This window comes from Erigeron canadensis, chromosome 8 (assembly GCF_010389155.1).
Source record: "Erigeron canadensis isolate Cc75 chromosome 8, C_canadensis_v1, whole genome shotgun sequence".
NCBI lineage: Eukaryota > Viridiplantae > Streptophyta > Magnoliopsida > Asterales > Asteraceae > Erigeron > Erigeron canadensis.
In genome coordinates, this window is record NC_057768.1 from 29,744,079 (window position 1) to 29,758,649 (window position 14,571).

Consider the following 14,571-nt stretch of genomic DNA (forward strand, 5'->3'; position numbering starts at 1 on the left):
AAGTGTACCCTCAACTTCATCTTTTAATTATAGTAATTGATAGAAAGAAGGAAAGATGTCAGATGATGAAAGAGGTGAAGAAAAAAAGTTGAATATTTTGATATTCTGAAGTTTTAACCAAATACCAATTCTTACTCCTTTTTCTTAGGTTATATTTATATGTGTGTCTAAAGAAAGAAAATAAGCCTAAAAACAAATATGCAACATGTTTAGAAAAAGGGCCAAAAACAAATATGCAAATATAGTTGAAACTTTTAAAAAATTATAAAAATACATAACAATTCGTCAACAAAGACCATCTCGAATGATGGTTAACATGCACAAAACGAAGTCGTAAATGATGGTTAACATGTGTTGGCTTAAGATCTTTAAGATGAGTTAACGTGGCCTTATTTTTTGTAGTTGAAGAAGAAGCCATAATGAACATATGATGGACAACAAACTAAATTAAAAGAGATGAATAATAATAACATAAGAGTTCAATGTCAAAAAATAATGATTAAACATGAACAATATATATTAAAAAAAAAAACTCTTTTTGTTTGTTGTGTATATAAGTTGACTTTTTTTGTTGTTGTTGTGGAGAATTTGTGAGGTAGTCGAAGACATTTTTTTTTTTAGAATTGGTAAGGGTTTTTTCCTAGGTTGTATATATAATAATAAATTTTTGGAGAGTGTTAACAATAAAAAAAATTGTTTTTTAATAGAATAAAAATATAGGCCGGCTTAGAAAACTTTAATTAAAAAAATATTAAAAAATAGAGAATTAATTAGGAGGGGGAATGATAAAAAAGAGTTATTTTTATTTTTTAAAAGTATAAGAATATGGGTCAGCCTAGAAAATTTTAATTAAAAAAATATAGAAAATAAATGATTAATTAGGAAGAAAATTTAGGTTTAAAAAGGGAGATTAGGGGTGCCAAACAAAATATGCATGGTTTAATTTTCAAGTCATATACATTCAAAACTAAACAAAATATCCACTTAATACCGAACAATCAATCATGCATGTAACTATATTTATTTAAAATAATTGGTTCAATCATAGATCAATTGAATCATTTTTCAACTTTGTCATAATTTTTTGTTAGTACTAAGTTTTAAAATGGACACTTGGCATGATTTTATTAAATGAATTTGCTTCTTACTTTGAAAGTTAGGTGGTAAGACTTTATTGACCATATAGGGAATTTTTTTGATAGGTGTCTATCTTTGGATATACATCGTAAAATTAAACCATCTAGGTAATTTTCCCTATTTGAAATGTAAGATCCGACCCATTGCGACTTATATTCGTTCGTATCAAGATGTTCATGACTTCATTCATGATTTTTGGCATCAAGATCGAACTATTAGAAAATGTTCATATCTTATTGAATAGATGTTATATGTGAACTTTTTTTATCTACCTTTCTTGATGGTTATATGTTTGACGACTTTGATATTAAATGAAACTAGACACAAACCCAAAATACATAGATTATATGAAGTATGAACCACACCTCTTGTAACCAAGTTAAAATTTTATTTGTACACACTAGAAAGCAGTTATCGTGACGATAAGAGTTCATTGATTGTCACCCTCTTTCATTGAAAGTAGTTGTTATTGTATAAAAAATTGCTCTAGTGGCAACATTTTACATCAAGTTCTTAAGGTTGTCTATTAGTTTTTGCATGTTTAATAGCCAGTCTTACTCTTTTTTTACTTTGTTTTCCTACCTATCGATGACGCAAAAAAATTACGAAAATGTACCATTATTCTCATTTGATCTCTTGAAGCAACCATTTTGTCATATTAGTATGTCGTAACCTAGACAAGCATCTATCTACTCTTCTATACAATGGTGCAAAACGATTAACTCAGTATAAACAATTTAAAGGATGGAATGAAATCATTTACAACTTCATACTAGCAAAGTAGCAAGTAATTTCTCTAATTATCTTTATCAAAATACATCCTCGTTAGGTGCATAATATGCAAAATATCAATATTTATATTTATATCTAGTTTTTCCTAAAGAATTGATTGTTGTTTGTAAATTGTTATACTTAATTGTAATACTAATAAATTAAAAATACTACTCGTGTTACTTCAAAATGAAATCAAACCACAAGATTCTGTGACCACATTTTGTATATAACTGTTTCATTATTTGAAACTATATCCCACATCGGCCAGTAAAGAATCTTTGAAGCGCTTTATAAACCTAATTTGCAATCACTTTGTCATCGGGCTTGGTAACGCTTGCCTATAACTCAGGTGAGGGTATTAAGAACTTCCAATGGTATCAGAGCCATTTTGTTTTTAAAAATAAGGGGGAGATGGAGAATAAATCCATTTTAATAAACGGTTCTGAAGAATCTAAAGAAAACATGACTGAAATTTTAAATTTCAATGAAAATGAAAAAGATTTTGTATCAGATTACATGATTAATTCTGATCAACTTACAAAAATTAATAAGCTTAAATTCAAGCTTGATTCAAGACAGGTTTTTAATCAGTCTGGATATTTACAGAGTTTAGTTTCAAAAGCTTTTACTCAAAATAATAAAATCTTTTACTGTTTTAATACTGAAAGAACTTTCAGTAGATATAAAAGATACTTCTGGAGAAGTTTATTTACCACTTTTAACCAAAGGTGAAATAGCAAAAAGGCTATTAAGTGTTAGACCAGATTTAAAAAAGTCTTTTAATATGGTTCATATAGGAGCTGTAAAAATTCTCCTAAAAGCACAATTCAGAGATGGAATTAACTTTCCAATAAAAATGGCACTTCGTTGACAATAGAATTGTTAACAGACAAGATGCTCTATTAGGGGCAATACAAGGAAATTTAGCATATGGTAAATTCATGTTTACTGTTTATCCTAAATTCGCATTACATAGAGAGTCTAGAGATTTTGATAAGTCTTTAAGCTTTATACACCAATGTGAAAGAACTGACCTTATGGAACCAGGTAATAAAGTATTTACGGTTAATTATTTAATCGCATATGCTATTACAAATAGTACTCATTCAATAGAGTATAAAGAAAAAGAGAAATATCACAATGGAAGATATATTCTCAGAAATTGAAACTGTAGAAGGCAGTAAATTTACTGAACCATCACAGTTACAAGAAAATTGGGCAATGAATATTGCGCGAAATTAAAAGGTTTTACACCAAAGGCCTAGATATAGTCTTTCTAATTCATTAAGATTAAGTGAACCTAGTTCATCTGAAATCTCTTCTGATTTAATGAGATCAATATCTGAAAGGATAGAAAAATATGGAGAAATCCTCAAAGAGGTAGTAGGAATTTAATATGTCCTCACAACCAATTATTGAAGTCTTGTCTATGATAGACGAAGAAATTAGCCAAGAAGAAGCTAGGGTATTAACCTATCTTACTAGAATAAACCAGCTTAAAACCAATTTTATGCTGAATACAAAAAATAAGGCTTTTGGCATAAAAAATCTTAAAAGAAGAATCTCATCTTCTAAAGAAAAAATTATTGATTTAAAAACAAGAAGTTCCACAATATGAGTTCTCTAGCAAAAATCGAAGAATTAATCAAAGAATTAATTAAAAAAGTAGATAATTTATCTACAAATGAGAATTTAGAAGCAATTGCTGCTAAAATCATCCAAGATTTATCAGAAAGAATTGATAAAGTTGAAAAAACACAAATTCTAGTTGAAACTCACAAACTAGAAGAAACACAAAAACTAGATATCGTGGAAGAATCTAGTCAAAATAGTCTTTCTAAAAGAAGATGTCAAAAATATACATTTCCTAACTTTAATGTTGGAAATTCTTCATTAGGAGACTCTACAAATCCTAATGCATTAACATGGCCTTTTGAGTCAAATTCAAAAAAGTAAGGATATCATTAAAAGATAACCAACATTAATGAGTTCTATTACTGAAAAACCAATCCTTATTAAATGAACACTACATTTAAATGGGGGATGATAAAGAAATTTATTCTTATGAAAATCTTCAAAAAGAATTAGTTTATTCAAATATAACTAATCCAAATTCCATTTATGTTAAAGGAAAAATCTTTTTAAAAGGATATAAAACAATTACATTACATTGTTATGTAGATACAGGAGCTAGTCTCTGTTTGGCAAGCAAACATGTTATTCCAGAAAATTTATGGGAAAATACTCCTAAAGAGATTAAAGTAACAATTGCAAACCAAGAATCCATTAAAATAGACAAAGTTTGTAGAAATTTAGTTGTCTATTTATCAGGAGAACCATTTCCCATTCCTACAATTTATCAACAGGAATCCGGTATGGATTTACTCTTAGGAAACAATTTCTGTCAACTATTTGGTCCATTTACCCAATGGCTTGATAGAATATCTTTTCATCTTAATCAAGAAATGATTTTGATAAAAAAGATAACAAAGGCTTTCCAAGTTGGAAAACCAGATTTTCTTGAATCCATGAAAAAGAATACAAAAATCAAACAAATTCCCGGAACTAATATAGCTCAAGAAATTATAAAAACTGAAGAAAAATGTTTCTTAATAGACATACAAAAATATCATATGATAGAAAATTTACTTGAAAAAGTATGTTCAGAAAATCCAATAGAACCTGAAAAATCAAAAAATTGGATGAAAGCATCTATTAAATTAATAGATCCAAAAACTATCATTAGGGTAAAACCTATGAAATATAGTCCCCAGGACAGAGAAGAATTTAGTAAACAAATCAAAGAACTTCTTGATTTAAAACTAATCAAACCAAGTAAATCTCCTCATATGTCTCCTGCATTTTTAGTTGAAAATGAAGCAGAAAAGAGAAGAGGTAAAAAACGAATGGTTGTTAACTATAAGTCAGTTAATAATGTCATAATTGGTGATAGTCATAATCTTCCTTGCATGCAAGAATTACTAACTCTTTTAAGAGGAAAAACAATATTTTCTACTTTCGATTACAAAAGTGGATTTTGGCAGGTATTGCTAGATGAAGAATCTCAGTATTGACTGGATTCACATGTCCAGATGGTCATTATCAATGGAAGGTAGTTCCTTTTGGATTAAAACAAGCACCTAGCATATTCCAAAGACATATGCAAAATGCTTTAAGAGGATTAGAAAATTATTGCACCGTCTATGTAGACGATATTATACTTTTCTTGAATTCTGAAGAAAAACATTATTTTCATGTTTTGTCAGTTTTAAAAACAATTGAAAAATATGGAATCATTCTTTCAAAAAAGAAAGCAAATCTTTTTAAAACAAAGATAACCTTTTTGGGTCTTGAAATTGACCAAGGAACCCATTGTCCACAAAAACACATCTTAGAAAATTTGCATAAATTTTCGGATACTATTGAAGATAAAAAGCATCTTCAAAGATTCTTAGGCGTATTAACATATGCTGAAGGATATATTCCTAAGCTTGTAGAGCTTAGAAAACCATTACAAACAAAATTGAAAAAAGATTATGTTTGGGAATGGAAACAATCTGATAAAGATTACATTAAAAAGAAAAGAAAAACTTAATCAGTTTTCCAAAACTTTATCTTCCACAAAAAGAAGATTTTCTTATCATAGAAACTGATGCTTCTAATGAATTTTGGGGCGGAGTTTTAAAGGCTAAAACCACAGAAAAAGAAGAAGTATGCAAATATACTTCAGGAAGCTTCAAACAAGCAGAAAGAAATTACCACAGTAATGAAAAAGAATTACTAGCTGTAACACCCCGAGCTAGGCTCGAAATGCACCGAAAAGTTATAGCGTAAGCATGAGATTATAGTAGAACATGAACTATATGAAATAAAGGGGATTCGGTGAATCCAACATCAACAACAAGTACATAATACATAATGCAAGGAAAATACGGGCAAATGAATCCTGGATCCATGTAAGTCCAAGCCCAAACTCTAGCATAACATCAATCAACCGACACATCTTGGATTCCCCTGAATACCTGAAAAATGTACTAAACAAAGTCAACACTAGGTTGGTGAGTTCATAGGAGCAAATGACAAGGATCTAATGCCAAAGCCATTCACAATATGAACAAAGATAATGAGCATGGAACACACTTACAGTAAGTCCTTAAAAGGCACAAGTACTCAATTTAGGTTGGCTCGTAGCGTAACCTAGACCTACATGTATCCATTGCACAATTATACCATAGCTAGAACACACATAATGCACAAGAACACAAAATGTCGACATCAACAAATATCCATCAAGTTCTAAAATGTCAAACATGTTCATCAATGTCCCTCAATTGTTCTCATGTCATCCAATTATCATCAAGCACGTATAGCACATGTTTATTGCACATGCACACATTGTCCCTCTATTGTCATCGATATTTTCATCAAGTACATAAGTACCCGTTTAATGTCATCAAGTACATAAGTATCCGTTTAATGTCATCAAGTACATAAGTACCCGTTTAATGCCATCAAGTACGTAAGTACCCGTTTAATGTCATCATGTCCATCATGTCCATCAACTCAACCATGCACAATACACATACATTTCATACGACTTTACATTTAAGGAATCTTAGATGTTTGTATACAGGGTCACCCGTAGCCTTCCCACCACATCTGCAACTCATTAAATGTATCATCGTCTTCGATGTATGTACAACTATCCTAATCATAAATATATCAATCATACTCAAACAATCCATAATCAATCAATGTCCATCAATGACTCTCACATATGTATTTACATAACTACGCAAGGTATTTAGAATACGCATAGTAAACAAGAACAAGTAATAATGATATCGATAAGTACTAACAAGTTCTATAATGCCAAACATGACTATCAATGTTCCTCAATTTCACTCAACTGCACGTAATGTACCTTATTGTACCCAATTGCACGTAATGTACCTTATTGTACCCAATTGCACGTAATGTACTTCATTGTACTCAATAGCACCATGACCACCAATGTTTACCCAGAAACAAACACCATGTGTATATACTTCGTATAATACTACTTTTGAAAGGCCTTTGATGCTTATATATAGGGTCACCCGCAGCCTTCCCACCACATCTCCAACCTTTCGAAGGTATTATCGTCTTCCATATACACACCACTAACCTAAAAGTCAACCAAACATGTACATACAATAATTATATAACAACCACGTATTTACACGTTAACAATCCCATCAATCAAACAATTTCATCACTCAAGATACTCAACATATGCACAATCAAGTCATGTCATCATCAAGGAAATCAAACGTATGCTTAATTGAACTATGTCATCAATCAAGGCAACACATAATTGCACAAACAACAAGTTAACACACCAAGGTTGTACACTTTTCAGCCCGAATCTCAAACGAGTAGGGAGCTACGAACTCACCTATGACGAGCAATAACAAGTTAAGATCCAGCTATGAATGTCCAACGGTCGTCAAATGTCTACGACCGAAACTTCAACAACGATCACAACCTACTTTACAACATCACAAATGCATTCCAACAATAAGGTCGAACTTTCTATACTATGTCACAATCCTCAAAGGTACTTTAGAAGTGATTTCAAGAACGTTTAAACAATGATTGAAAGGTTTTGGGTTAATTACGGTCACTTAGCACCAAAATTCGAGATGGAAATCAAAATGTTTAAATTCGTGTTTTAACAAGTTATATGACCTTTATTTGATGATATAAGACTTCCCTAAAAGTTACAAGTTGATTGAATGTAACACGAAACGAGAACCGAAAAAGTAGTCGAAGAGGGCAGTAGAGCACGGCTCTTGTGCAAAGCAAAGGCCGTGCTCAGCCTCTCAGAGGCCGTGCTCTCCAGACGGGCATAAACCCCATTTTTCAACCCAAAACTTAATTCTTGACCTTGTAATCGATTAAGGAAGTTCCATGACACACTTTGAACATAACCAACCATGTTTCATCATAACCCACTTCATAACTTTGTCTCAAAACATCAAATCCATCAAAATCAATCCAAAACCCTAATTTTGAATTAAACGACTTTTGACCCAATTTGTGACTCAAGGGTTCTTAAGTTTAACTAGAAACAAGTTTACAATCATAAAATAATCGATTTGGGAGGAACTTGACTTACCAAAATCACCACAATTGTTCAAACCCAAAAATTGACCCGAATGGAGGATTCTTGCACTTTTTGATGACCTAAATCTTGATATGATGCAAAGGAGATGTAATAGATGATGTTTCTAGCACTAATCCAATTTGAAACCATAATCTTGGTGTAAGATTAGAGAGAGAGAGAGAGAAAGACATTTGTGTGTGTGTGTTTTGTTCTTGTAAGAAGAAAGGAAGGAAGAAAAGATAAAGGAAGGAATGAATGGATGGATGGAAAAAATAAGGAAGTTAGTTGGGTGATGGGTCATGGGTTTGACCCATGGAGGATCCATTTCATGTTGCTAACTAGATTTATGTCACCTAGTACCGTAAAGCCAATTAGATATAAATGTCATCTCAAGGTTTAGGTTCGATTAGCAACAACGATGATATCGACTAGCACATAAGTCCTAAATTAAACGATAAATTGATCTATTTGGACACATTGCACTTACATGAACTCCAAATTGCACTTGAACTATATTGGCCAACTCAATAATTATTCAAATGGTACGAGTAGTCAAACGGTCAAAGTCACAGCTGTTACACTAGCGGTAAAAAATACTATTTCAAAATTTTCTATTTATTTAACTCCGGTTAAATTTTTAGTAAGAACAGATAATAAAAATTTTACTTATTTCCTTAAAACAAAAATTTCTGGAGATAATAAACAAGGACGTCTTGTCAGATGGCAAATGTGGTTTTCAAGATATTCCTTTGAAATTGAACATCTTGAAGGAACAAAAAATGTACTGGCAGATTGCTTAACCCGTGACTTTCAAAATGTATAAGCAATAATGCAGACACTTTTGCTATAAATAGCATTCAAAGAATCTTTGAATAAAGAAAAAGACATCTATTTTCCATTTTTAGAAAAGGGAAATAATGGATGAACTTAAGGCATTTCGCCTAAAAGAAAAAATTCTTTTGATCGAATTAAAAGCTATTCAAGAAAAAATAGCTCTTTATGACGAAAGTCTAACAACTGTTAATTCAGAACAGGAATCCGCAAGGATAAAATCTGAGTCTATTCCCTCTCAAACGGTAAAGGGTAAAGAAAAAGAAAATCTGTTGACTCCTGTTGCTTTGGAAAAAAGCAAAAAGAAAGTTAATGAAGAACTACAATCTTCATCTAGTCCAGCAGCAAACGGCTCTGGTAAAGACGCAAAAAATCCGTTGATGGCTGACAGTTTGCCAAAAACTGGAATGGTCTCTCTCAGACCAAGTTACGCTCTACAAGAGCCCATAAACACAAATTCCAAGTATTATGTCATTTTCGAAGGCGAATACAGAGGAATTTATGAAGACTGGGGAATTGTCTCCAAATATGTTACTGGAAATTCTTTTCCATATAAAAAATATAAAACGCTGTTACAAGCCCAACAAGAAGCTACTCGCTATTCGGCACAATTTGGAAAGAAAGAAATACCATTAAAGGTAACCTTCTACTAAACCAGTGATGAGCAAGTTCAAGCGATGAAGAAAAAGCTTTGTAAAAAGCTAATAGCAATGACTAAAAGTCATATTACGATTATTGCTAAGAATCTTCAACAGAAGAAAAGTAATTCTAGTGGTCCCTCCACTAATAAAGAATCTCTTTATACGGACAAAGAAAGATATACCCAGCACATGTAGCTGTCGATCAAGAAACGTCATGGATGACGAAAGAAGAAAGATAAAACTCAACACATGCGGTTGTCGAGCAAGAAACGTTAGGGATGACGACTTTTTATTTGTCTTGTAATAAACCACTTCCATTATATAAGGAAGATGGATCATTTAGTTTAATCATCTCATTTTTGGCATCTCACACCATTTTATCACATCCCATCCTACACACACCCTTCTCTCATTGTATAATATTATGATTATTAGTGAGTAGTTTCTCCATTAAGGAGAAATAATGTAAATTATCAAGAAGTTTCTTATCTTCGGATAAGAGACAGTTATGAAATAAAACAATCTTTTCTAGTTATCTATCTTTTTCTCTAAATAATTGTTATTGTTAAACCTGGAGACCCTGAAGCCATGATGAAGTACCGTTTAGGTAGGAGGCCGCTAGGGAAATATTGGTTGGGTTTGGTCACTAGCAGAAGCAGAATTCAGAAGAATCAGAAGATATCAAGAAAAGGTATGTTACTCATAACTGTTAAAACAACTTTATATGGTAATTTACTTATTCTCCTTAAAAATAAAAACTTGAAAAAAAAAATCAAAACATATAAAATTGATATGCAAACAAACATGTCCATGTTGAATTTGCAACTCATAAATTTGGCTATGCCAATAATTAAAGGTTACCCACAAGATATGACTAAAAGTCTATCATTAAGTATGTGGTTTACCACAATTATGACCAATTCAATCTTTATGATTGTTTACGTCAAATTAAAGAAAAGCTTTATTGCCAATAAAGACTAGAAATTTGTAAGACTTTGATTAATTATGGTCTTATATTCAAAATCCCTCAAAGAGGAAATACATCGGGTTAATCAAGAGATTATCCGTACAAAAAATATAATTATAACAATACATGATTCTATTATAAGACATCCTATTAATAGAAGCAATGATATAGAACATCTATACAAAATTGAATTTCATTTATTTAGATTAAATGAAACAATGGAAAGCTTGACTCGACAGATATTTTAAATATGAGTCCACATCATAATTTCTTGAAACAAGAAATTAAAAGAATTAATCAAGAGATTATTCTTAATAAACTAAGCCAGTTGTTATCAGATTCGGTTATCCGAAATCCAGCCTACCAGCGAATAGATATATCTCAAATAATTGAGTTAAAACTCTATCTAGTTGAACTAGAACAAGAACTGAGACTGTTGTCTCTACATATCTTTTAATTAAGACCATTCCGCACTTCCAATGGTACTTCAAAGATTCTTAGGCGTATTAACATATGCTGAAGGATATATTCCTAAGCTTGCAGAGCTTAGAAAACCATTACAAACAAAATTGAAAAAAGATTATGTTTGGGAATGGAAACTTAAGGCAATCACTATGTCATCGGGCTTGGTAACGCTTGCCTATAACTCAGGTGAGGGTATTAAGTTGGCTTGAACATTTGATCTAGCCAGGCTCAGATTGGTCCTTGCGGTTGCATAAACTGGCTTGTCCATTATAAGTCGTGAGTTGAACCATGTGGCTTGAGCCTACTAAAGTAGGGGGCACTACGTTAGGCTGGTTTCACAGATCTATGAATACCCCTTGTCCATGACAATGGAAGGATAACGAGTCGGAGCAACACAGGTCCATATAATCTACCGGGCTGCTTCAAATGAACAACCATCTTTTTGCTTTCAACATTGTTTTGGCTTAGTTTTACTTCTGAAAAAATTGAAACAATAGTACTCGAGCTGAGTAATATGTTATAAAACTAGTTCTAATACCCGTACGATGTACGGATTTACTAATGTATATATCATACAATTTATTTTAAGAAAATTTAATTTTAAGCTTAATTTTATCACGATGGAAACCTAATATAAGATATATGGATCATAAAAATATTGATAATAATAATATGATTATTTATTTTGTTGTTAATAATGTTATGAACCTAAAGTCATGACAGTGAAATATGGATCCATTAGTTTTCAAGTTTTGCAATTCTCTTTTCGGCTAGATTAAACTTTTATTGTATATTTCTTTTAGTAAATGATAATAACTTTCTTTAATTGAAGGCTTATTTGTATCTACTTGTTTAAAAATACAAAAGGAACTGCTCAGTGCCGTCTTCTGCGGGCTTTGAGCCCCAATATCTCGACGGTGTATGGGGGAGGTTAAGTTGTAAGCAAACCTTACTTCTACCTAAGTTAGGAAGCTACTTTTATGTTCTACCTAAATTGTAAAAATAACATGAGAATTTATGTTAGAATTATAATAGAATACTATAGAAGATACACATATATAAAAATAATTAAAATACAAAACCGATTATGTTTAATATCATATCATTTAGTTTTATAATTGGTTTAATTTATAAAATAAAAATATGCATAAAAGTAGAAAATGTATATACCAATTCTAATCTGTCGACTTATTAAATTAGTTATATAAAATTTTATTAATGATTAAATAATAGTGTTTGATAGTAATAAGGTAACTTAAAATTAGGAATTTTATAAAGGACACATGTCGCATAAATAATAAGCCAAGTGTTCGTCAACAAAAGTCTTAATTTTGTTTTAGTATATTAGTAGATATGTATACTTATGACATTAATATTAGATTTATATTGTAATCCAAGTTATATATTAACAAGGTCCACACCAATTGTATGCCATTGGGGTGTTAGCCCAGTGTTAGCGGGTTTTTAACAATGTGGTTTCCTCATGGGGTTTCAGGTTCGAATCCTGGCACATGCAAATGTGGTGAGGGGTCCTTAGCAATGCTATACTCATCTAACACATAGAAGCAAACCCTTTAGGGCATTAACAGGAGTCGAACCGGCGTGGGAGCATCCGCGTGGGGAGTGTTATCCATTTATCTATTGTTGCCTTTCAAAAAAAACAAAAAACTAAGAATAAGTAAAACCAAGTTTCTTAAAGTTCAATTCTCACTAATCACATGTTTAATTTTGCGATTAATCACTGGATGACCAATGTACTTTTCTTTTTATACAAGGTTGCCCAATAAACTACAATATTGATGTATATAACCAACGAACTTTTAAATTTTGTACATGGTTGACCAAAACTACCTGCTATAGCCGGTTACACTCTATTGAGCTGACGTGACAACTTAGTTGCTCATGACGTGGCAGCTTACATGTTAAATGTACTTTTTCTTTTGTACATGGTTGCCATTTTACCCTTTTATTGATGTATATCACCTACAAACTTCTAATTTTTTGGTTGACCAAAAAAACATGTTATCACCGTTAAATTTATAATCGGGTAAGTTACACAAATGGTACCTGAGTTGGTTGTTGATTTAATAAAGATGAGACCATGTCTGTATTTGAAGAAAAATGTTAGATTTATTACGATCGATGTCATCAGTATGATATAGACTTAATATCCATATTGTTAATGATATTATAAGAAAAACAATTTCACTAGTTCTACCGGCTATAACAGATGTTTTTGGTCAACCATGTATAAAATTTAGAAGTTTGTAGGTGAAAGTGTGAATGATGAGCGTCCATTTTGTGATAAAAACCCCTAAGTAAAGACTTCATTTCTATGCTTAAATGAGTTATTATTCCAGAACTATTGGTACTTAATGAATGACGTGTTTATACAGGTTCCCGGAAGATGCGAGAGAGGGTAAATGACATCAAGTGACTCAAGAAGAAAGCCTATGAAGTTACAAGACACAAGAAGTGATTCGGGAGCCAAACGAAGACGTAAGAACAAGAACAGCAGCTACCAGCGTCGCTGGCCATCACCAGCGCCGCTAGCCCATGGAAGCCCAGGACCAGCGCCGCTGGTCGGCCCAGATCAGTAACCGACTTTTATCACGATTTACGTCGAACTAACCCTCAAAACCCTAAGAGAGAGCCGATTCAGCAACCCTAGCCGCCCAACAACAACCCTAGATCGAAATTGCAGATTCCAAGGAGGTTTTGGAGCATCTAAACACCTTCCGATCTTCACTCTTGGTCTAGATCTTTCATCTTTATTTACTTTATATTATCGAACAATGTCTTTCATCTTTTCAGACTTTGTTATTCCTTTAATAATGTTAGGCTAGTAGGCTGAATACTTGGTTGGAAGGCCTTTTCAATCATTTAGGTAGACAATGGAAGCAGCCTCTTTACTTTGGTAGAGGTAATGTCTGCCTACATCTTAACATCTCCCATACACCGTCGAGATATTGGGGCTCAAAACCCGCAGAAGACGGCACTGAGCAGTTTCTTCTTTATCTATATAAATCGTTACAATGTATTAAATTTACATTAAGCTTATGTTTTTTAAAAATTGAACTTATATATATAGATAATTTGTGTATAATAATTTATATAAACTAAAACTAAGTTGAACATGATATGTATACACATAAGATTTTTGTATTGTTTATATGTACATTTATTATCGAATAAAGTTAGTTTTAAATGTACATTTGATTTTGAAATTTATGCGCATCTAAAATATCATTTTGTACAATTTTTGATGACAAAGTATTTTGATTCGTTATTTTAACTTTAGTAAAGTTTAATAAAATAACTTGTAGTCGTTAAATGATTTTAATGAAAAAGTTTTTGCTAACAACAGCTTTAGGAGCTGGTATAAAAGATTACGAGTAATACATAGAGATAATATTAAAACTTACCCTTAAATTTAATTATATATATTCTGAAAAGCTATATGCTTTTACAACTCATCTATGCATACAAGGTACAAGTCTTTATTACATAGAATAAAACAAACCCAATAGATAACTTTAACGCCCGTTAAGTATAGTCACAAATTTTATTGCAAAACAAGTCCTTTTCCTTAACGATCATTGACGGAT